This window comes from Loxodonta africana, chromosome 1 (genome assembly GCF_030014295.1).
Source record: "Loxodonta africana isolate mLoxAfr1 chromosome 1, mLoxAfr1.hap2, whole genome shotgun sequence".
In the NCBI taxonomy this organism is placed as follows: Eukaryota; Metazoa; Chordata; class Mammalia; order Proboscidea; family Elephantidae; genus Loxodonta; species Loxodonta africana.
In genome coordinates, this window is record NC_087342.1 from 240,096,427 (window position 1) to 240,121,265 (window position 24,839).

General features: G+C 39.4%; 1 pseudogene; it reads left to right on the forward strand.

Annotated features, from left to right (window-relative positions):
- The first annotated feature begins 363 nt into the window (after nt 1–363).
- On the forward strand, nt 364–24,234 carry LOC135232924 (uncharacterized; annotated as a pseudogene).
- Nucleotides 24,235–24,839: the final 605 nt, after the last annotated feature.

The following is a 24,839-nucleotide window of genomic DNA, read 5'->3' on the forward strand; positions in this document are numbered from 1 at the left end:
GGTGGAGTTGGTATATAAAAATACAATTGATTCTGTATGTTGACCTTATAGTCTATTTTTACATTCTTCCTCTTTTCTATGAACACACTCAAATTATCTGAGAATAGTGCCATTTTATATTTAATTATTTTATATATTTATCAATGTAAGTGTCAATTGAAAATAACTTATTTTTCATTGTTTAAGAGAAATTTCTAGATATCACACATATACATAAAATACCACCTAGAGGAAACAGATTTTTTGTGTTAATCTGCGAAATCTGAATTTTAAAAAATTCACAAAAGTAATGAAGTTCTATTACCTCCTGGAAATAGAAACTTAAAGTGAGCTAAAATTTTTATCTGTTAAAACATAGTCTTAATGAACAGGTAAAGACAGTTTATTGTAGTTCTTGTAAATAACTCCTCACTGTTAAAGTTTACAATCTCCCTGAAACACTTTTTTCTGCATTCAAGTTAGGACATTCTACAAAAGGGAGATTGTGCATTGTAACTGTCATCTCAATAATTAACATTTGTAAAATAATTGTGTATGAACACTCATGAGGTAAAGTGGCTGTGATGCTTTAGGTTGTGTGTCAGTGTGCCTGCACCATGATTCTCAGAGTTTTGGCAGTCGTATAATGTTGTGATAACTTCCCTGTTGAGATTTGATATGTGATCACGCCCATGATGGGATCTGCTCTGAGTAGTCATTCAGTTGAAAGGAAGTTTCCTTGGGCATATAGCCTGAAGCAAATATAAGCAGAAGTTCTGGCAAGGCTTGGGGCTTTTGCTCATTCTGTATCCTGCAGCTGGCTCCTGTTTGTCTGACCTCCAGTTCTTGGAACATGAGCTAGCAGCTTACCTTCGGTCTTGCCTGATGATCTTGGGATTTATCAATCTTCACAGCCTGTGAGCAAGAGCTCTGCTCTTTGTCCTGCAGATCTTGGGTTCGCTACTCCCTGCAGCTGTATGAATCAGGAGAAGCCTCTGTCCTGACCCACGGAATTGAGACATTCCAGCCTCTACAGCTACATGAGCCATTTCCTTGATATAAACCTCTGTTTATATATATATTTACACATTTTATTAGTTTTGCTTTTCTAGAGAACTTACCTAGCCCTCTCCCTCCCATCTGAGAAAATTAGTCCATGTACGTCTGCTAAACCACCCTGCCCAGTAAAAACATTAGCCCCTCCACTCCCACCTAATAAGATTAGCCCAGTTGCGTCTAAAACACCTTTGAGTCATTGCCTGAGGCATCACCTGAGGCAGATGTTTTATAAGACAACGCTGCATAGCCTCAAAACACTCCCCCACTACCGATTTTGACTTCTAGATCTATAACTAGACTTAAGTCCCAAGGGGCCCCAAAAGGTGAAGTACAAAGTGTGATCTAAGAAGAGATACACTACATTGCAAAAGAACTGCTTGACTTTTCTAATATGTACAAAAAGAAACCTGGGTAATACATGTGGGAAAGTCTATTAAGGCTATGGGATAAGGGTGCAAGGAACATGAAGATGGATCAGTCTGAGTTTATTGACATGGGCCCACTAAGCACATATCCTTCTTTCAGTGTTTCAGCTTGAGAAGTTAGGAAAGGATATAATAGTTTATTTGGTTGGGTTATTGAAGCATGGAATATGTGGTGGCCTACCCTAAATCAAGTTGAAGTACCAGACCTACCTTGGTATACTATAAAAGAAGGTATCCAAAGGCTTAGAGAAATTGGCATGCTAGAGTGGATTTACCAAGTTAGAACAACAGATCCACACATTTAGTGCCCAAAGGACACATCTTTTACCACAACAGTGAAGAACAATTTATGAAGGGTTGCCCAGAATCCTTGAAGAGTTCTCTGATTGCTATTTTATGTAAGTATATGTGACAGTGGGACCTGCCGTAACTGAATTAAGACACCTAATTACAATTGTCATCTGCATAATGCAGGCCTTTAATGAGTCTTCCAAGTTGTCACAAATTTCATTTTACTTGGATCCACAATCAACACCCATGGAAGCAGAGGTCAAGAAATCAAAAGACACATTGCATTGGGTAAATCTGCTTCAAAGGACCTCTTTAAAGTGTTGAAAAGCAAACATATCACCTTGAAAACTAAGGTGTGCCTGACTCAAGCCATGGTATTTTCAATCGCCTCGTAGGCATGTGAGAGCTGGACGATGAATAAGGAAGACCTAAGAAGAATTGACACCTTTGAATTGTGTTGTTGGAGAACACCATTGAATATAAAATGGACTGCCAAAAAATGAACAAATCTGTCTTGGAAGAAGCACAACCAAAATGCTCCTTAGAAGCAAGGATGGTGAGAGTATGTCTCATATACCTTGGACATATTTTCAAGAGGGATCAGTCCCTGGAGAAGGACATCATGCTCAGTAAAGGGTCAGTGAAAAACAGGAAGACCCTCAATAAGATGGATTGACATAGTGGCTGCAACAATAGGCTCAAGCATAGCTACAACTGTGAGGATGGCACAGCCCCGGCCAGTGTTTTCTTCTGTTGTACATTGGGCTGCTATGAGTCAGAACTGACTCAGTGGTGGCACTCAGTAGACAAAGACAAGGTGGGCATGGTTACCATAATGGAGAGCTGAGTCAAAGCAGTACTCAGAATAGTCTGACTTGCACGAACTTATGGTATTGGCTACTTAGTCTTGGTGTCCCTAGGAGTGAAACAGATAGGAAATCTGCTAAATATTAGCTTGATCTGTACAAGAGGAAGAATTCTAGGTGAAGCTAACAGCAGTCTAACCTGAATCACCAGAATAGAGAGTTACAGCCCCTCAATCAATTCCCAGACTTGATCAAGTTTAAAGGCTCAAAACTCCTTGATCGAAGGGGAGGCTGGGTGCCCTTGAGAAAGGACTCCAATACACTGCTGAAAATTTATACTATTAATCTTTCTCTTAACCTTCCCCAAAGGGATCTACAGCCTTTTAGGAGAGTGACAGTTCATTGGGAAAAAGGAAATGATAAGAATTTTCGGGGATTACTGGATACTGGCTCTGAACTGACACTAATTCAGGAGACCCAAAACATCACTGTGACCCACCAGTAAGAGTGGGGGCATATGGAGGTCAGGCTATTAATGGAGTCTTAGCTCCTGTCTGTCTCATAGTAAGTCCAGTGGGTTCTGAATCCATCCTGTACTGATTTCCCCAGTTCCAGAATGCATAATTGGAATAGATATACTCAGCAACTGGCAGAATCCCCAACTGGATCTCTGGCAAATGGAATAAGGGCTATTATGGTAGGAAAAGCCAAGGGGAAGCAATTAAGACTACCCCTACCTAGGAAGATAGTAAACTAGAAGCAATACTGCATTCCTGGAGGGACTGAAGAGATTACAGCCACCATCAAGGACTTGAAGGATGCAAGGGTGGTGGTTCCCACCACATCCCTATTTGACTCACCTATTTGGCCTGTGCAAAAACCAGGTGGATCTTGGAGAATGACAGTGGATTACCAAAAATTTAACCAGGCAGTGACTCCTATTGCACATGCTATTCCAGATGTAGTTTCATTACTTGAGCAAATAAATACATCTCCTGGTACCTGGTATGCAGATATCAGTCTGGCTAATATCTTTTTCTCCATACCTGATTTGAAGGACCATCAGAAGCAGTTTGTTTTCAGCTAGCAAGCCTAGGAATACGCCTTCAGTTGCCTACCTCAGAGCTGCATTAACTCTTCAGCCATACATCATAATTTAGTCCACAAGGAATTTGATTGCCTTTCCCTTCCACAATGCATCACACTGGTCCACTACATGGATGACATTATGCTGATTGGACTTAGTAAGGAAGAAAAGTTAATTACCCTGCACTTATTGGTAAAACGTTTTCTTGCTAGAAGGGAGGAAATTACCCCACAAAAATTCAGGCAACTTCCACCTCAGTGAGATTTTGAGGGATTCAGTGGTGTGGGGCATGTCAAGATGCTCCTTCTAAAGTGAACGAAAATTTATTGCATCTTGCTTCTCCCACGATTAAAAAGGAAGTACAAAACCTAGTTGGCAACTGGATTTTTTAAAAATTTTTATTATGCTTTAAGTGAAAGTTTACCAGTCAAGTCAGTATCTCATGCAAAAATTTATATACACCTTGCTAAAAAAAAAATTATTTTTTTTCTAACCCTAATGAGACAGAATGCTCCTTCTCTCATTCAGCCAGCTTCTGTTCCTCTCTGCCTTCTCATCTCCTCTCCAGACAGAAGCTGCCCACATAGTCTCATGTATCTACTTGACCCAAGAAGCCCATTCCTCACCAGTATCATTTTCTATCTTATGGTCCAGTGCAATCCCCGTCTGAAGTGTTGGCTTTGGGAAGAGTTCCTGTCTTGGGCTAACAGACGGTCTGGGGACCTTCCAGTCTCAGTCACACAATTAAGTCTGTTTTTTTTTTTTTTTTTTATGAGAATTTGAAGTCTGCATCCCACTGCTCTCCTGCTCCCTCAGGGATTCTCTGTTGTGTTCCCTGTCAGGGCAGTTATTGGTTGTAGTTGGGCACCATCTAGTTCTTCTGGTCTCAGGCTGACGTAGTCCCTGATTTATGTGGCCCTTTCTGTCTCTTGGGCTCTTAATTACCTTGTGTCTTTGGTGTTCTTCATTCTCCTTTGCTCCACGTGTGTTGAGACCAGTTGATGCTTCCTAGATGGCCATTTGCTAGCGTGTAAGACCCCAGATGCCACACTACAAAGAGGGTTGCAAAACGTTTTCTAAGTAGATTTTATTATGCCAATTGACCTAGATGTCCCCTGAAAACATGGTCCCCAATCTCCCGTCCCTGCTACACTGGCCTTCGAAGTGATTGGTTTATTCAGGAAGCATCTTTGCTTTTGGTTTAGTCCAGTTGTGCTGACCTCTCCTGTATTGTGTGTTCTCTTTCCGTTCACCTAAAACAGTTCTTGACTACTGCCTAATTAGTGAATACCCTCTCCCTCCCTTCCTCCCTACTCTCATAACCATCAAAGATTATTTTATTCTCTATTTAAACTATTTCTTGAGCTCTTATAATAGTGGCCTCATACAATATTTATCCTTTTGCAACTGACTAATTTCACTCAGCATAATGCCTTCTGGATTTTTCCATGTTAGGAAATATTTCACGGATTCATCATTGTTCTTTATCGATGCGTAGTATTCCATTGTGTGAATATACCATAATTTATTTATCCATCCATCTGTTGATGAGCACCTTGGTTGCTTCCATCTTTTTGCTACTATAAACAGTGCTGCAATGAACAGCGTGCATATATCTGTTCACATAAAGGCTCTTATTTCTTTAGGATATATTCCAAGGAGTGGGATTGCCGGATGTATGGTAGCTCTATTTCTAGCTTTTTAAGGAAGTGCCAAATCAATGTCCAAAGTGGTTGTACTTTTTACATTTTTCCACCAGCAGTGTATAACTATTCCAGACCCTCCACAACCTCTCCAACATTTATTATTTTGTATTTTTTTGCTTAATGTCAGCCTTGTTGTAGTGAGATGGTATCTCGCTATAGTTTTGATTTGCTTTTCTCTGATGGTTAATGATTGTGAGCATTTCCTCATGTATCTGTAGCTGCTTGAATGTCTTCTTTGGTGAAGTGCCTGTTCGTATCCTTTGTCCATTTTCTAATTGGGTTATTTGCCTTTTCGATGTTGAGTTTTTGCAGTATCATATAGATTTTAGAGATCAGACACTGATCAGAAATATCATAGCTAAAAACCTTTTCCCAGTCTGTAGGTAATCATTTTACTGTTTTGGTGAAGTCTTTGGATGAGCATAAGTGTTTGGTTTTTAGGAGCTCCCAGTTATCTAGTTTGTCTTTTGGTGTTTGTGCATTGTTAGTAATGTTTTGTATACTGTTTATGCCATTTATTAGGGCTCCTAGCATTGTCCCTATTTTTTCATCCATGATCTTTATTGTTTTAGATTCTATATTTAGGTCTTTGATCCATTTTGAGTTAGTTTTTGTTTATGGTGTGAGGTATGGGTCCTGTTTCATTTTTTTGCAGATGGGTATCCAGTTATGCCAGCACCATTTGTTAAAGAGGCTGTCTTTTCCCCCATTTAACTGATTTTTGGCCTTTGTCAAATATCAGCTGCTCATATGTGGATGGATTTATGACTAGATTCTCAATTCTGTTCCATTTGTTTATGTATCTGTTGCTATACAAGTACCAGGCTGTTTTGACTACTGTGCTGGTATTTTTTATATATATATATATATATATATATATATATATATATATATATATATATATATATATATATATAATAATAGGTTCTAAAATCAGGTACTGTGAGGCCCCTTACTTTGTTCTTCTTTCCAGTAATGCTTTACTTATCTGGGGCCTCTTTTCCTTCCATATGAAATTGGTGATTTGTTTCTCCATCTCATTAAAAAATGTCATTGGAATTTGGAATGGAATTGCATTGTATCTACGGATTGCTTTTAGTAGAATAGATATTTTTATAATGTTGAGTCTTTCTATCTATGAGCAAGGTATATTTTTCCACATACATAAGTCTCTTTTGGTTTCTTGCAGTAGTGTTTTGTGATTTTATTTGTAAAGGTCTTTTACATCTCTGGTAAGATTTATTCCTAAGTATTTATCTTCTTGGGGCCTACTGTAATTGGTATTGATTTTGTGATTTCCTCTTTGATGTTCTTTTTATTGGTGTAGAGGAACCCAACTGATTTTTGTGTGTTTATCTTGTATCCTGATACTCTGCTGAACTCTGCTATTAGTTTCAGTAATTTTCTTGAGGATTCTTTAGGGTTTTCTGTGTATAAGATCAAGTCATCTGCAATTAGAGATACTTTTATTTCTTCCTTGCCAATATGGATGTCCTTTATTTCTTTATCTACCCTAATTGCTCTGGGTAGTATCTCCAGCACAATCATGAAAAGGAGTGTGAGAAAGGGCATCCTTGTCTGGTTTCCATTGTCAAGGGGAATTCTTTCAGACTCTCACCATTTAGGATGATGTTGGCTGTTGGCTTTGTATAAATGTCGTTTATTATGCTGAGGAATTTTCCCGCTATTCCTAGTTTGCTGAGAGTTTTTATCATGAATGGGTGTTGAACTATGTCAAATGCCTTTTCTGCAACAATTGATAAAATCATATGATTCTTGTCTTACATTTTATTTATAATGGATTACATTAATTGTTTTTCTAATGTAGAATCATCCCTGCAGACCTGGTATGAAACCCACTTGGTCATGGTGAATTATTGTTGAATTGTATTGGCTAGAATTTTGTTAAGGATTTTTGTATCTAAGCTCATGAGGGATATTTATCTGTAATTTTCTTTTCTTTCTTTTTTTCGGTGTCTTTACCTGGTTTGGGTATCAGCGATATGCTGGCTTTATAGAACGAATTTGGGAGTATCTGATCCTTTCCTATGCTCTGAAATACCTTTGGTAGTAGTGGTGTTAACTCTTCTCTGAAAGTTTGGTAGAACTCTCAGTAATGCTGTTTGGGCCAGGGCTTTTTTTGTTGTTGTTGGGAGTTTTTTAATTAAATTTTAATCTCTTCTTTTGTTATGGGTTTATTTAGTTTTTCTACCTCTGTTTGTTTTAGTTTTGGTAGTAGTGTGTTTCTAGAAATTCATCCATTTCTTCTACTTAATCTGATGATTCTTTTAATTTCAGTTGGGTCTGTGGTGATATGGCCCGTCATTTCTTATTCACATCATTTGCTTTCTCTTCTGTTTTTCTTGTTAGTTTGGCCAATGATTCATCAATTTTGTTAATTTTTTCAAAGGACCAACTTTTGGGCTGGGAGACAGGGCCAAGATGGCAGAATAGCCAGACACTTCCTGTAATCCCTCTTACAACAAAGACCCAATAAAAAAAAACAGGTGAAATGATTATATTTATGACAAGCTAGAAGCCTTGAATATCAAAGCAAAGATAGAAAATGGACTGAGAGGCGGGGAGGGAGAGATGGTTCAGAAGTGCAGAGGAGTTGCCGGACCTGAATCACTGGGATCACCCAAGCACTAATTCCAGGAGCAGCTGTGGCAGGCTGGTAGTAGTATTTGGCCACAGTTTCCTCAGGGAGAAGCAGCCAGCCACACAGCCTACACACACCTCCAGAACTAGAAAAGAACAGCTCTCTCAGCAAAAGTAAAGTACTTACTTACATTTTACCATGCACCCCACCCCCAAGCCTGCTTCAGAGGCTGTTGGTTTCCCTGGGGCTGAGATAGGCCCTTCTGAGTGCCTGGAGCCATTCTCCCAGCCTTGGAGAAGGAATAATTTATCAAGTAGAGAAAAAGATAATTTTCCAGCTCCAATAACCTGCGGAGCTCTGGACAGAAGTGACTCCTGTCCAAGCGTAAATGGTCAATGGACTTTGAATACATTCCTCCCCACCCCCACCATGGACCTATGGGGCCTATTTCATGAGAATTGGCCTTTGTTGGTAGACTGCAACTGTTTCAGCTGTGTGGTAGAGAGGAGGGCGTTTGATGATTGACACCACTTTGCCTATTAAAGAGGGTCCTCACCTACCCACATCAGGGGCCTAAAGACTGATGGCTCCACTCAGGAAACCTAGTCAGTGGCGAAAGGGGTCCTAGGATAACTGGTACCTTCCAGTCCTTGCAACCAAAAGCATTGGGTGCTTATGGTCTGTTTGGAGAACCCACCCACCTGTATGCTCTAGGGAAGAGGGACCCACTTTCCTCAGAGTCACTTGGGGGATGATTCACAGCTCCATCCCTGCCTCGTTTAGAGCATGACCCCTTGCTGCAATCAGATACCTGTATCCACACCAATTATCCCTGCCCCTATAAGACTGTAACACAAAGCCTGTACCACACACTTCATGACCAACTACCTGGACACCTGAGCAGAATCCATACAAGAAAAGTGAATGGACTCCTAGGGTGATATAAAAAATAACAGCTTTAAACATCTGGTGACAGGAAGTCAGAGTTTTGAAGGCAAAAATAAGCTAGCTCAAGCAACTCATTTGGGCATATCAAAACAAAACAAAGCAAGAAGCTAGGATACAGTAAACAAACTAAATTAATACAATAACTTATGGATGGCTCAGAGACAACAGTCAATATCAAATCACAAGCTCTCAAAACAATCAAGGGATCTTCTAACAAAAGTGCCTTCTTGGAATTGCCAGATGCAGAAAACAAAAGATTAAAATACAGAACCCTTCAAAACATCAGAAAGGAGATCAGGCAATATGCAGAAAAAGCCACAGGAACACGCAGATAAAACGGCTGAAGAAATTAAAAATGTTATTCAAGAACATAATGAAAAATTTAATAAGCTACAAGAATCCACAGAAAGCAATCAGAAATTCAGAAGATTAACATTAAAATTACAGAATTAGACAACTCAATAGAAAGTCAAAGAAGCATAACTGAGCAACTGGAAGGCAGAACTGATGAACTTGAAGATAAAACACTTGGCACAAGTATATCCGAAGAAAAATAAGATAAAAAAAATTTTTAAATGAAGAAAACTTAAGAATTATGTGGGATTCTATCAAGAGAAATAACCTACGAGTGATTGGAGTACCAGAACAGAGAGGGATAACAGAAAGTACAGAGAGAATTGTTGAAGATTTGTTTGCAGAAAACTTCCCTGATACAGTGAACGATGTGAAGATATCCATCCAAGATGCTCATCGAACTCCACATAAGGTGGATTTTAAAAGAAAGTAACCAAGACATATTACAATCAAACTTGCCAAAACAAAAGATAGGGAGAGAATTTAAGAGCAGTTATGGATAAACGAAAAGTCACCTAAAAAGGACAGTCAATAAGAATAAGCTCGGACTACTCAGCAAAAACCATGCAAGCAAGAAGGCAATGGGATGACATATAAAGTATTGAAGGAAAAAAATTGCCAGCCAAGAATCATATATCCAGCAAAACGTTCTCTTAAATATGAAGGTTAAATTAGGACATTTCCAGATAAACAGAAGTTCAAGGAATTTGTAAAAAAAAAAAAAAAAAAAAAAAAAAACTACAAGAAATACTAAAGGGAGTTCTTCAGTTAGAAAATCAATAATATCAAGTATCAACACAAGACTAGAACACTGGACAGAGCAATCAGATATCAACACAGGGAAATCAGAAAAATAAATCAAGATTAAAAAAAAAGCTCAAAACAGGGAAACAGCGATGTTGTTATATATATATATATATATATATATATATATATATATATATATATATAAAAGAACATATTAAAACAATAAAGAGAGACTAAGAAATGTAGTCATAAATCTTTCATATGGAGAGGAAGGCAAGGTGATATAAAGAAATAAATGTTAGGTTTAAACTTAGAAAATTAGGGGAAAATATTCAGGTAACCACAAAGGAGACTACCAACCCTATTCATCAAAAGAAAATGCAAGAAAAAAATAAAGACTGAGCAAAAACAAAATCAACAACAGCAAATTAGATAAACTACTCAGCACAAAAAATTAAGCGAGAAAAAGGAACAGTCAAAAAAACACAAAAGAAGACATCAAAACGGCAGTATTAAATTCATACCTATCCTTAATTATGCCAAATGTGAATGAACTAAATGCACCAATAAAGAGACAGAGAGTGGCAGAATGGATAAAAAACACGATCTGTCTATATGTTGCCTAGAAAAGAAACACCCCAGGTTTAGAGACACAAACTAAAACTCAAAGGATGGAAAAAAATGTATCAAGCAAACAACAGTCAAAAAAGAGCATAAGTGGCAATATAAATCTCTGACAAAATAGATATTAAAGTTAAATACACCAAAAAGGGTAAGGAAGGACACTATATAATGATTAAAGGGATATATACAATATACCAGGAGGATACAACCATATTAAATACTTCCGCATCCAATGACAGGGCTGCAAGATACATAAAACAAACTCTAACAGCACTGAAAAGTGAGATAGACAGCACCACAATTATAGTAGGAGACTTCAACATGCCACTTTCGGCAAAGGTCAGGACATCCAGAAAGAAACTCAATAAAGACACGGAAGATCTAAATGCCTCAATCAACCAACTTGACCTTACAGGCATATACAGAACACTCCACCAAACAGCAGCCAAACATACTTTCTTTTCTGGTACACATGGGACATTCTCTAGAATAGACCACATATTAGGTCATAAAGCAAACCTTAGCAAAGTCCAAAACACTGAAATATTACAAAGCGTCTTCTCTGACCATAAGGCCATAAAAGTAGAAATCAATAACAGAAAGAGCAGGGAAAAGAAATCAAACACTGGGAAACTGAACAATACCCTGCTCAAAAAAGGCTGGATTATAGAAGACATTAAGGATGGAATAAAGAAATTCATAGAATCCAATGAGAATGAAAACCTTTCCAATCAGAACCTTTGGGACACAGCAAAAGCAGTGCTCAGAGGTCAATTTATACCTATAAGTGCACACATACAAAAAGGAGAAAGGGCCAAAATCAAAGAATTATCCCTACAACTTGAACAAATAGAAAGAGAGCAACAAAAGAAACCCTCAGGCACCAGAAGAAAACAAAAATTAGAGCAGAATTAAATGAAATAGAAAACTGAAAAAAAATTGAAAGAATTAACAAGACCAAAAGGTGGTTCTTTGAAAAAATTAACAAAATTGGTAAACTATTGACCAAACTGACAAAAGAAAAACTGGAGAGGAAGCAAATAACCCAAATAAGAAATGAGATGGGCAATATTACAACAAACCCAACAGAAATTTAAAGAATCATATCAGATTACTATAAAAAATTGTACTCTAACAAATTTGAAAGCACAGAAGAAATGAAAGAATTTCTAGAAACACACTGCCTACCTAAACTAACACAAACAGAGGTAGAACAACTAAATAAACCCATAACAAAAGAAGAGATTGAAAAGGTAATCAAAAAACTCCCAACCAATAAAAGCCCTGGCCTGGATGCCTTCACTGCAGAGTTCTACCAAACATTCAGAGAAGAATTAGCATCACTACTAGTAAAGGTATTTCAGAGCATAGAAAAGAGCTAAATACTCCCAAACTCACTCTATGAAGCCAGCATATCCCTGATACCAAAACCAAGCAAAGACACCACACACACATACACACACACACACACACAAAATTAGACCCACATCCCTCATGAACTTAGATGCAAAAATCCTCAACAAAACTCTAGCCGGTAGAATTCAACAACATGTCAAAAAAATAATTCACCAAGACCAAGTGGGATTCATACCAGGTACTCAGGGATGGTTCAACATTAGAAAACAATTAATGTAATCCATCATATTTTTTTTTGTCATATAAATAAAACAAAAGACACGAATCAAATGATTTTATCAACTGAGGCAGAAAAGGCATTTGACAAAGTTCAATACCCATTCATGACAAAGCTGTCAGCAAAATAGGAATAGAAGGAAAATTCCTCAACATAGTAAAGGGCATTTATACCAAGCCAACAGCCAACATCATCCTAAATGGAGAGAGTCTGAAAGCATTGGCCTTGAGAAAGGGAACCAGACAAGGATGCACTTTGTCACCACTCTTATTCAACATTGTGCTGGAAGTCCTAGCCAGAGCAATTAGGCTAGATAAAGACATAAAGGGCATATGGATTGGCAAGGAAGAAGTAAAATTAACTCTATTTGCAGATGACATGATCTTATACACAGAAAACTCTAAAGAATCCTCAAGAAAACTATTGAAACTAATAGAAGCGTTCAGCAGAGTATCAGGATACAAGATAAACATACAAAAATCAGTTGACTTCCTCTACATCAACAAAAAGAACATCGAAGAGGAAACCACCAAATCAATATCATTTACAGAAGCCTCCAAGAAGATAAAATAATACTTAGGAATAAATCTTACCAGAGATGTGAAAGACCTATACAAAAAAAACTACAAGACACTACTGCAAGAAACCAAAAGAGACCTACAGAAGTGCAAAAACATACCTCGCTTATATATAGGAAAACTTAATATTATAGAAATGTCTGTTCTACCAAAAGTGATCTATAGATACAATGCATTTCCGAAACAAATTTCAATGATATTTTTTAATGAGATGGTGAAACAAATCACCAACTTCATATGGAAGGAAAAGAGGCCTCAGATAAGCAAAGCATTACTGAAAAAGAACATCAAAGTGTAATGCCTCACTCTAAGTGATTTTAGAACCTATTATACTGCCATAGTCGTCAAAACAGCCTGATACAACAGATACGGAGAGCAATGGAACAGAATTGAGAATACAGACAAATCCATCCACATATGAGCAGTTGACATTTGACAAAGGCCCCAAAACAGTTAAATGGGGGAAAAGACAGTCTTTAACAAATGGTGCTGGCATAACTGGATATCCATCTGCAAAAAAATGAAACAAGACCCATACCTCACACCATGCATAAAAATGAGCTCCAAATGGATCAAAGGCCTAAATATAAAATCTAAGAACATAAAGATTATGGAAGAAAAAAATAGGGACAACTTTAGGAGCCCTAATACATGGCATAAACAGTATAAAAAAAATTAGCAACAATGCAGGAAAGAAACTAGATAACTGGAAGCTCCTAAAAATCAAACACCTATGCTCATCCAAAGACTTCACCAAAACAGTAAAAAGACTACCTACAGACTGGCAAAAAGTTTTTAGCTATGACATTTCCAATCAGCACCTGGTCTCTAAAACTACATGATATTGCAAAAACTCAACTACAAAAAGACAAATAACCCAATTAAAAATGGGCAAAAGATGTGAACAGATGCTTCACTAAAGAAGACATTCAGGTAGCTGACAAATATATGAGAAAATGCTCACGATCATTAGCTATTAGAGAAACGCAAATCAAAACTACAATGAGATTCCATCTCACTCCAACGAGGCTGCCATTAATCCAAAAAACACAAAATAATAAATATTGGAGAGGTTGTGGAGAGACTGGGACACTTATACACTGCTGGTCGGAATGTCAAATGGTACAACCACTTTGGAAATCGATTTGGCACTTCCTTAAAAAGCTAGAAATAGAACTACCATATGATCCAACAATGCTACTCCTTGGAATGTATCCTAGAGAAATAAGAGCCTTTACATGAAGAGATATAGGCACACCCATGTTCATTGCATAGCTGCTTACAATAGCAAAAAGATGGAAGCAACCAAGGTGCCCATCAACAGATGAATGGATAAATAAATTATGGTATATTCACACAATGGGATAGTACACATAAAGAACAATGATGAAACCGTGAATCATTGCATAACATAGATGAATCTGGAAGGCATTATGCTGAGTGAAATTAGTTGCAAAAGGACAATTATTGTATAAGACCACTATTATAAGAACTCGAGAAATAGTTTAAACAGAGAAGAAAATATTCTTTGATGGTTATGAGATGGTGGAGGGAGGGAGGGAGGGAGAGGGGTTTTCATTAATTAGTAGACGAGAACTACTTTAGGTGAAGGGAAAGACAACACACGATACAGGTGTTGTCAGCACAACCGAACTAAACCAAAAGCAAAGAAGTTTCCTGAATAAACTGAATGCTTCAAAGGTCAGCATAGCAGGGGCAGGGGTTTGGGAACCATGGTTTCAGGGGACATCTAAGTCAATTGGCATAATAAAATTTATTAAGAAAACATTCTGCATCCCACTTTGGAGAGTGGTATCTGTGGTCTTAAACGTGAGCAAGCAGCCATCTAAGATGCATCAATTGTTCTCAAACTGCCTGGAGTGAAGGAGAATGAAATACACCAAAGACACAACGTAATTATGAGCCCAAGAGACAGAAAGGGCCACATAAATCAGAGACTACATCAGCCTGAGACCAGAAGAAACAGACGGTGCCCAGCTACAACCAATGACTGCCTTGACAGGGAACACAACAGAGAAGCCCTGAGGGAGCAGGAGAGCTCTGTGATGCAGCCCCAAATTCTCATAAAAAGACCAGACTTGGTTTGACTGAGACTAAAACGATCCCTGTGATCATGGTCCCCAAACCTTCTGTTAGCCTAAGACAGTAACCCTTCCCAAAGCCAATTCTCCACACAGGGATTGGAGTGGACAATGGGATAGAAAATGACACTGGTGAAGAATGAGCCTCTTGGATCAAGTAGACACATAAGACTATGTTGACATCTCCTATCTGGAGGGGAGATGAGAGGGGAGAAGTGACCAGAAGCTGGCTGAATGGACATCAAAAGAGAGAGTGGAGAGAATGAGTGTGCTGTCTCATTAAGGGGAGAACAATTAGGAGCATATAGCAAGGTGTATATAACTTTTTATATAAGAGACTGACTTGATTAGTAAATTTTTACTTAAAGAACAATTAAAAAAAAAAGAAGATCCAGCTTTTGGCCTTGTTAAGTCTTTCAATTTTTTTTCTGTTCTCTATTACATTCAGTTCTGCTCTAATTTTTATTATTTGCTATCTTTTGTTCCTTGAAGGTTTCTTTTGGTTTTCTCTGTTTGTTCAAGTTGTAGGGATAATTCTTTGATTTTGGCCCTTTCTTCTTTTTGTATGTGTGCATTTATTGCTATAAATTGACCTCTGAGCACTGCTTTAGTTGTGTCCCAAGGTTTTGATAGGAAATGTTTTCATTTTCATTGGATTCTATGAATTTCTTTATTCCATTCTTAATGTCCTTTATAACCCAGTCCCCCACGTGTCTGTCAGTTTGTCATACTGTGGGGGCCTGCATGTTGCTGTGATGCTGGAAGCTATGCCACCAGTATTCAGACAGCAGCAGGGTCATCCATGGAGCACAGGTTTCAGCTGACCTTCCAGACTAAGACAGACTAGGAAGAAGGACCCAGCAGTCTACTTCTGAAAAGCATTAGCCAGTGAAAACCTTATGAATAGCAGCGGAACATTGTCTGATACTGTGCTGGAAGATGAGCCACCCAGGTTGGAAGGCACTCAAAAGATGACTGGGGAAGAGCTGCCTCCTCAAAGTAGGGTCGACCTTAATGACGTGTATGGAGTCAAGCTTTTGGGACCTTCATTTGCAGATGTGGCATGACTCAAAATGAGAAGAAACAGCTGCAAACATCCATTAATAATCAGAACCTGGAATGTACAAAGTATGAATCTAGGAAAATTGGAAAATGTCATAAATGAAATGGAATGCATAAACATCGATATCCTAGGCATTAGTGAGCTGAAATGGACTGGTGTTGGCCATTTAGAATCGGACAATCATATAGTCTACTATGCTGGGAAGGACAACTTGAAGAGAAATGGTGTTGCATTCATCATCAAAAAGAACTTTTCAAGATCTATCCTGAAGTATAACACTGTCAGTGATAGGATAATATCCATACGGCTACAAGAAAGACCAGTTAATGTGACTATTATTCAAGTTTACACACCAACCACTAGGGCCAAAGACGAAGAAATAGAAGATTTTTATCAGCTGCTGCAGTCTGAAATTGATTGAACATACAATCAAGATGCATTGATAATTACTGGCGTTTGGAATGTGAAAGTTGGAAACAAAAAGAAGGATCAGTAGTTGGAAAATATGGCCTTGGCGATAGAAAAAATGCTGGAGATCGAATGATAGAATTTTGCAAGACCAACGAGTTCTTCATTGCAAATACCTTCTTTCACCAACATAAACGGTGACTACACATGTGGACCTCACCAGATAGAACACACAGAAATCAAATTGACTACATCTGTGGAAAGAGATGATGGAAAAGCTCTGTATTATCAGTCAGAATAAGGCCAGGGGCCGACTGTGGAACAGACCATCAATTGCTCATATGCAAGTTCAAGCTGAAACTGAAGAAAATCAGAGCAAGTCCATGAGAGCCAAAATATGACCTTGCATATATCCCACCTGAATTTAGAGACCACCTGAAGAGTAGATTAGACGCAATGAACGCTAGTGACCGAAGACCAGACGAGTTGTGGAATGACATCAAGGACATCATCCATGAAGAAAGCAAGAGGTCACTGAAAAGACAGGAAAGAAAGAAAAGATGAAGACAGATGTTAGAGGAGACTCTCAAACTTGCTCTTGAGTGTCGAGCTGCTAAAGCAAAAGGAAGAGTTGATGAAGTAAAATAACTGGATAGAAGATTTCAAAGGTCATCTCGAGAAGACAAAGTATTATAATGACATGTGCAAAGAGCTGGAGATGGAAAATCAAAAGGGAAGAACACACTCGGCGTTTCTCAAGCTGAAAGAACTGAAGAAAAAATTCAAGCCTTGAGTTGCAGTAGTGAAGGATTCTATGGGGAAAATATTAAATGACTCAGGAAGCATCAAAAGAAGATGGAAGGAATACACAGAGTCATTATACCAAAAAGAATTAGTCGATATTCAACCATTTCAAGAGGTGGCATATGATAAGGAACCAATGGTGCTCAAGGAAGAAGTCCAAGCTGCTCTGAAGGCTTTGGCAAAAAACAAGGCTCCAGGAATTGATGGACTATCAACTGAGATGTTTCTACAAACAAATGCAGCACTGGAGGTGCTCACTCGTCTATGCCAAGAAATATGGAAGACAGCTTCCTGGCCAAATGACTGAAAGAGATCCATATTTATGCCTATTCCCAAGAAAGGTAATCCAACTGAATGTGGAAATTATAGAAAAAAAAAATTCCCAAGAAAGGTTATCCAACCGAATGTGGAAATTATAGAAACAATATCATTAATATTACACGCAAGCAAAATTTTGCTGAAGATCATTCAAAAACGTCTGCAGCAGTATATCAACAGAGAACTCCCAGAAATTCAGGCCGGTTTCAGAAGAGGACATGGAACCAGGGATATCATTTCTGATGTCAGATGGATCCTGGCTGAAAGCAGAGAATACCAGAAGGATGTTTACCTGTGTTTCATTGATTATGCAAAGGCATTTGACTGTGTGGATCATAACAAATTATGGATAACATTGCAAAGAATGGGAATTCCAGAACACTTAATTGTGCTCATGAGGAACCTTTACGTAGATCAAGAGTCAGCTGTTCGGACAGAACAAGGGGATACTGATTGATTTAAAGTCAGGAAAGGTGTGTGTCAGGGTTGTATTCTTTCACCATAACTATGTAATCTGTATGCTGAATAAATAATCAGAAAAGCTGGACTATATGAAGAAGAACGGGGCATCAGGATTGGAGGAAGACTCATTAACAACCTGCGTTATGCAGATGACACAACCTTGCTTGCTGAAAGTGAAGAGGACTTGAAGCACTTTCTAATGAATATCAAAGACCATAGCCTTTAGTATTGACTGCACCTCAGCATAAAGTAAACAAAAATCTTCACAACCAGACCAATGAGCAATGTCATGATAAACGGAGAAAAGATTGAAGTTGTCAAGGATTTCATTTTACTTGGATCCACAATCAACACCCATGGAAGCAGCAGTCAAGAAATCAAAAGGCCCATTGCATTGGATAAATCTGCTGCAAAAGACCTCTTCAAAGTGCTGAAGAGCAAAGATGTCACCAGGAAGACTAAGGTGTGCGTGACCCAAGCCATGGTATTTTCAATCACATCATAAGCATATGAAAGCTGGACAATGATTAAGGAAGAGAGAAGAATTGACACCTTCGAATTGTGGTGTTGGCGAAGAATATTGAATATACCATGGACTGCCAAAAGAAAGAACAAATCTCTCTTGGAGGAAGTGCGGCCAGAATGTGCCTTAGAGACAAGGATGGTGAGACTGCATCTTACATACTTTGGGCATGTTGTTCAGGAGGGATGAGTCCCTGGAGAAGGACATCATTCTTGGCAGAGAACAGGGTCAGCGGAAAAGAGGAAGACCCTCAGGGAGGTGGGTTGACAAAGTGGCTGCAACAATGAGCTCAAGCATAACAATGATTGTAAGGATGGCGCAGGACCGGGCGTGTTTTGTTCTGTTGTGCATAGGGCTGCTATGAGTCGGAACCAACTCAAAGGCACCTAACAACAGGTCTAATATGTGTGTCTTATATGCAGCATATAGACGGATCGTGGTTTTTTACGCATTCTGCCACTCTCTGTCTTTTCATTGGTGTATTTAGTGCATTTATATTCGGCATAATTCTAGATAGATATGAGTTTAATGCTGTCATTTTGAAGTCTACTTTTGTCTTCGGTGAGGGTTTCTTTTTCCCACTTAAGTTTTTGTGCTGAGTAGTTTATATGTTTATATATTGTCTTTTCCCCTAACTTGCTGTTGTTGATTTTGTTTTTGCTGAGGCTTTATTTTTTTCTTGCATTTTCTTTTGATGAGTAGGATTGGTCGTCTCCTTTGTGGTTACCTTAATATTTACCTCTAGTTTTCTAAGTTTTAACCTAACATTTATTTCTGTATATCGCCTTAACTTCCTCTCCGTATGAAAGATCTATGACAGCATTTCTTAGTCTCTCTTTATTGTTTTAATATTGTCTTCTTTTACATAATGACTTTGCTTTTTCCTGCTTTTGAGCATTTTTTAATCTTGATTTATTTTTGTGATTTCCACTTCTGGGTTGACATCTGGTTGCTCTGTTCTGTGTTCTAATCTTGGTTCAACATCTGATTTTATTGATTTTGTAACCAGAGAACTCCGTTTAGTATTTCTTATAGTTTTGATTTGTTTTTTACAAATTTCCTAAACTTCTGTTTATCTGGAAATGTCCTAATTTCACCTTCATATTTGAGAGACAGTTTTGCTGGATATATGATTCTTGGCTGGCAATTTTTTTTTCCTTCAGCACTTTAGATAAGTCATCCCATTGGCTTCTTGCCTACATGGTTTCTGCCAAGTAGTCCAAGCTTATTCTTATTAACTGTCCTTTGTAGGTGACTTCATTTATCCCTAGCCACTCTTAAAATTCTCTCTTTGCCTTTGTATTTGACACGTTTGATTATAATATGTATTAGTGACTTTCTTTTGAGATTTACCTTATGTGGAGTTCGATGAGCATCTTGGGTAGATATCTACTTATCTCTCACGATGTCAGGGAAGTCTTCTGCCAAAAAATCTTCAACAATTCTCTTTGTATTTTCTGTTTTTCCTCCCTATTCTGATACTCCAATCACTCGTAGGTTATTTCTCTTGATATTCCCACGTGATTCTTAGTGTTTTTTCATTTTTTTAATTCCTTTCTCTGATTTTTTTTTTTAATATATTGGTTTCACGTTTTTTATCTTCATTCTCTCTAATTCCGCCTTCCACTTGCTCAGTTCTGCTCCTCTGACTTTCTATAGAGTTGTCTAATTCTGTAATTTTACTGTTAACCTTCTGAATTTCTGACTACTGTCTCCTATGGGTTCTTGCAGCTTATTATTTTTTTCATTAACCTTTTTTAATTTCTTCAACTGCTTTATCTGTGTGGTCCTTGGCTTGCTCTGCCTATTGCCTGATCTCCTTCATGATCTTGTTCATTATGTCTTTAAGAGTCCTGTATATTAATATTTTGTATTCTGCATCTAGTAATTCCAGGAAGACACCTTCATTCGGAAGATTCCTTGATCTTTGTTTTAAGAGCTTGTTGAAGTGATCATGGTCAGCTTCTTTATGTGATTTGATATTGACTATTGTCTCGGAGCCATTTATAAGTTATTTTATTGGTTTATTTTATGTTTGCTTACTGTATCCTAGGTTCTTGCTTTGTTTTATTTTGATATGCCCAGATAGGCTGCTTTTGTTAGCTAGCCTGATTATTTTCATCTTTGAAGCTCTAAAGTCCTCTCACCAGATGGCTAGAGCCTAGGAATCCATTCTCTTTTATTGTATGGATTCAGCTCAGGTGTCCAGATAGTTGGTCATCAAGTGTGTAGTGCAGGCTCTGTCCTACAGTCTTAGAGGGGCGGGGTGATTGGTGTAGATACAGGCATCTGGTTGCAGCAGGTGGTCACGCCCTGAACAAGGCAAGGGGCTAACAACCATACCCCAAGTGTCTGTGAGGAAAGCGCATCCGCTCTCCCTAGAGTGCACAGGTGGTTGGGTTCTGCAGCCGGACCAGGGGCTTCCAATGCTTTTGGTTGTAAGGACTTGGTGGAGCCACCAGTCCTTAGTTCCCTGATGTGGGTAGGTGAGGACCCTGTAAATAGGCAAATTGTTGTCAAACATCAAACACCCATCTCTCCACTGCGCAGCTGAAACAGTTGCAGTCTGCCAGCAAGGACCTATTCTCCTGAAATGGGTCCGCACAGGTCCATGTAGGGGTGAAAGTGTTCAAAGTCTGTGGACCATTTGGGCTCAGAGAGGAGCAGCTTCTGTCCTGAACTCCCCAGCTTAGTGGATCTGGCAGATTATCTTTTCCCCCAATTGTGATTTTATTCCTTCTCCAAGGCTGGGAGAATGGCTCAGAGCTCTCAGTAGGACCTATCTCAGGCTCAGGGAAATTGAAAGCCATGGAAGCTGGCTTGGGGACTGGGGACATGGTAAAATAAATGCAATTACTTAGCTTTTGCTGAAAGCATTGTTCTTCTTTGGTTCCAGAGGTGTGTTAGGCTATGCAGCTCACTGTCTTTCCCTGAGAAAACTGCATCTGTGATGCTACCACCAGCCCCGCTGCGGTCACTCCGGGGAATGGTGAATGAGGGTCCCAGCGATTCAGGTCCAACAACTCCTCACCACTTCTGAGCCATCTCTCCCTCCCCCTTTCCACTCAGTCTGTTTTCTAACATTGCCTTTGATGTTTAGGACTGCTAGATTGTCATATATAATCATTTCACTTGGGTTTTTTGGGGGCCTTTGTTGTAAGAGTGATCACCAGAAGCTTCTGACTACTCTGCCATCTTGGCTCTGCCTCTTTGGGCCTCTGGGTTTTGGGGGCAGCATATACTTCAATTGGGTATGCTACTCCAGCCTATTTATAAAATGTCTTGAAAAGCTGCTGCTTTTGAGTGGGGCCCAGCCTGCAGCAGGTTCAGGCTGCTGCGCAAGTTACTCTTCCATTTGCGCCATATGATCCAGCTAATCTAATGGTGCTTGAAGTGTCAATAGCAGATAGAGGTGCTGTTTGGAATCTTTGGCAAGCCCCTACTGGTGAATCACAGAGCAGAATCACAGGATTTTGGAGCAAAGCCCTGCCATTCTCTACAGACAACTACTTTCTTTTTGAGAGACAGCTTTTGGCTTGTTATTGGGCCTTAGTAGAGACTGAACACTTAACCATGAGCCACCAAGTCCCCCTGTGGCCTGAGAAGCCCATCATGACCTGGATGTTGTCTGACCCACAGAGCCATAAAGTTAGACATGCGCAGCAGCACTACATCAAGAACAGAACCTGAAGGCACAAGAAAATTGCATGAGAAAGTGGCCGAAATGCCCATGGTCTCCACTCCTCTCACATTAACTTCCATCTCCCAGTCTGCACCTCTGACCTCATGGGGAGTTCCTTATAATCAATTGACTGAAGAAGAGAAAACTCACGCTTGGTTTACAGATGGTTCTGTTCGATATACAGGCACCACTTATAAGTGGACAGCAGCAGCGCTATATCCCCTTCCTGGGACCTCCCTGAAGGACAGTGGTGAAGGGAAACCCTTCCAATGGGCAGAACTTCGAGGAGTGCACCTGCTTGTTCACTTTGTTTGGAAGGAGAAATGGTCAGATGTGAGACTGTATACTGATTCATGGGCTTGGTTAATGGTTTGGCTGGATGGTCAGGGACTTGGAAGTAACAAGACTGGAAAATTGGAGATGAGAATTTATCGGGAAGAGGTATGTGGATAGACCTCTCAGAATAGGCCACAGAAATGAAGGTATTTGTGTCTCATGTGAATGCTCATGAAAGTTTGATCTCAGCAGAGGAGGATTTTAACAATCAAGTGGATAGGATGACACATTCTGTGGAAACCAGTCATCCTCTTTCCCCAGCTACTCTTGTCATCGCTTAATGGGCTTATGAATGAAGTGACCATGGTGGCAGGTATGGAAGTTATGCATGGACTCAGCAACATGGACTTCCACCCACCAAGGCTGACTTGGCTACAGCTACTGCTGAGTGTCCAATCTGCCAGCAGCAAAGGCCAATGCTGAGTCCCCAGTATGGCACCATCACTCCAGGTGATCAGTGAACAACCTGGAGGCAAGTTGATTATATTGGACCACTTCCATCATGGAAAGGGAAGCACTTTTACTGGAATAGACACTTATTCTGGATTTGAATTTGCCTTCCCTGCACACAATGCATCAGCCAGAACTACTATTTGTGGATTTACAGAATGCCTTATCCACCGTCGTGGTATGTCTTATGCTGGGTTCTCCTGAGGATTAAAACCAGTAAAGCATATAAATATATAGAGAGAGATTTATATCAAGGAAGTGGCTGGAACGTCCCAACTTGCTGGGTCAGGATAGAGGCTTCTCCTGATTCACATAACCTCAGTGGCTAGAGAACCCAACATTGGCAGGTCAGAGATCAGGACTCTTGCTCACAGGCTGCAGAGATCAATGAATCCCAAAATCAGCAAGGAAGACTGTAGGAAAGCTGCTAGCTCAAGTCCCAAGAATCAGAGGTCAGAAAAATGGGAGCCAGCTGCAGGATCCAGCATAAGCAAAATCCCCAAGCCTTGCCAGAGCATCTGCTTATATTTGATGGAGGCCACACACCCCAGGAAACTCCCTTTCAACTGATTGGCTACTCAGAGCAGATCGCATCATGGGTGTGATCACATATCAAATCTCACCAGGGAAGTGGTCACAACATTATACAATTGCCAAAACACTGAGAATCATGGCCTGGCTAAGTTGATACACAATCTTAACCATCACAGTATCCCACACAGCATTGCTCCTGATCAAAAAACTCACTTCACAACAAATCATGTGTGACAATGTGAATATGCTCATGGAATTCACTGGTCTTAGCATGTTCCCTATCATCCTGAAGCAGCTGGCTTGATAGAACGATTGAATGGCCTTCTAAAGACACAATTTCGGTAGCACCTAGGTGACAAAATCCTGCAGGGTGGGACACTGTTCTCCAGGAGGCTGTATATGTTCTAACCCAGTGTGCAATATATGGTACTCTTTCTCCCATAGCCAGGATACATGGTTCCAGGAATTCAGGGGTAGAAGTAGGAGTGGCACCATTCACTATTACCCCTAGTGACCCACTCACAAGATTTTTGCTTCCTATCCCTGTGACCTTGTGCTCTGTGAGTCTAGAGGTCTTAGTTCCAAAGGGAGGAATGCTCCAACCTGCAGACACATCACTGATTCCATTGAACTGGAAGCTAAGAATGCCACGTAGCCACTTTGGGCTCCTTTTGCTTCTGGATCAACAGGCAAAGGTACACAAGCTACTGTGATTGATCCTTATTACCAAGAGGATATCAGATTGATATTACATAATGGAGGTAAAGAAGAGTATGTCTGGAATGCAGGAGATCCCTTAGGGCATTTCTTAGTACTACCACATCCTGTGATTAAAATCAATGGAAAACTACAGCAACCCAATTCCCACATGACTACTAATGGCCCATACCCTTCAGGAATGAATGTTTGGGTCACTCCGCCACACACAGAGATGTTTGCTGAGGGTAAAGAGAATACAGAATGGGTGGTGAAAGAAGGCAGTTCTAAATACCGGTTACCACCAAGTGACCAGTTGTGGAAATGAGGGCAGTAATAGTTAAGAGTATTTCTGCTTTGTATGTGTGCATCAAATATTTTTGTTTTCTTCACATTTAAAATATATGATATAAACAAGGCTAGTGCATTTTCTGTTGTATGTATGGTCTTTGTATCATGTTAGGTGCAAGTATGACTGTATAATTGTCTTTAATCAGATATTATGGATGGTTTAAGGAGATGTGTTCAGGTGCTAAGTTGACAAGGGGTGGACTGTGATGGTTGAGATTGTGTGTCAACTTGGCTGGGCCATGATTTTCAGTGTTTTGGCAGTTGTATAATA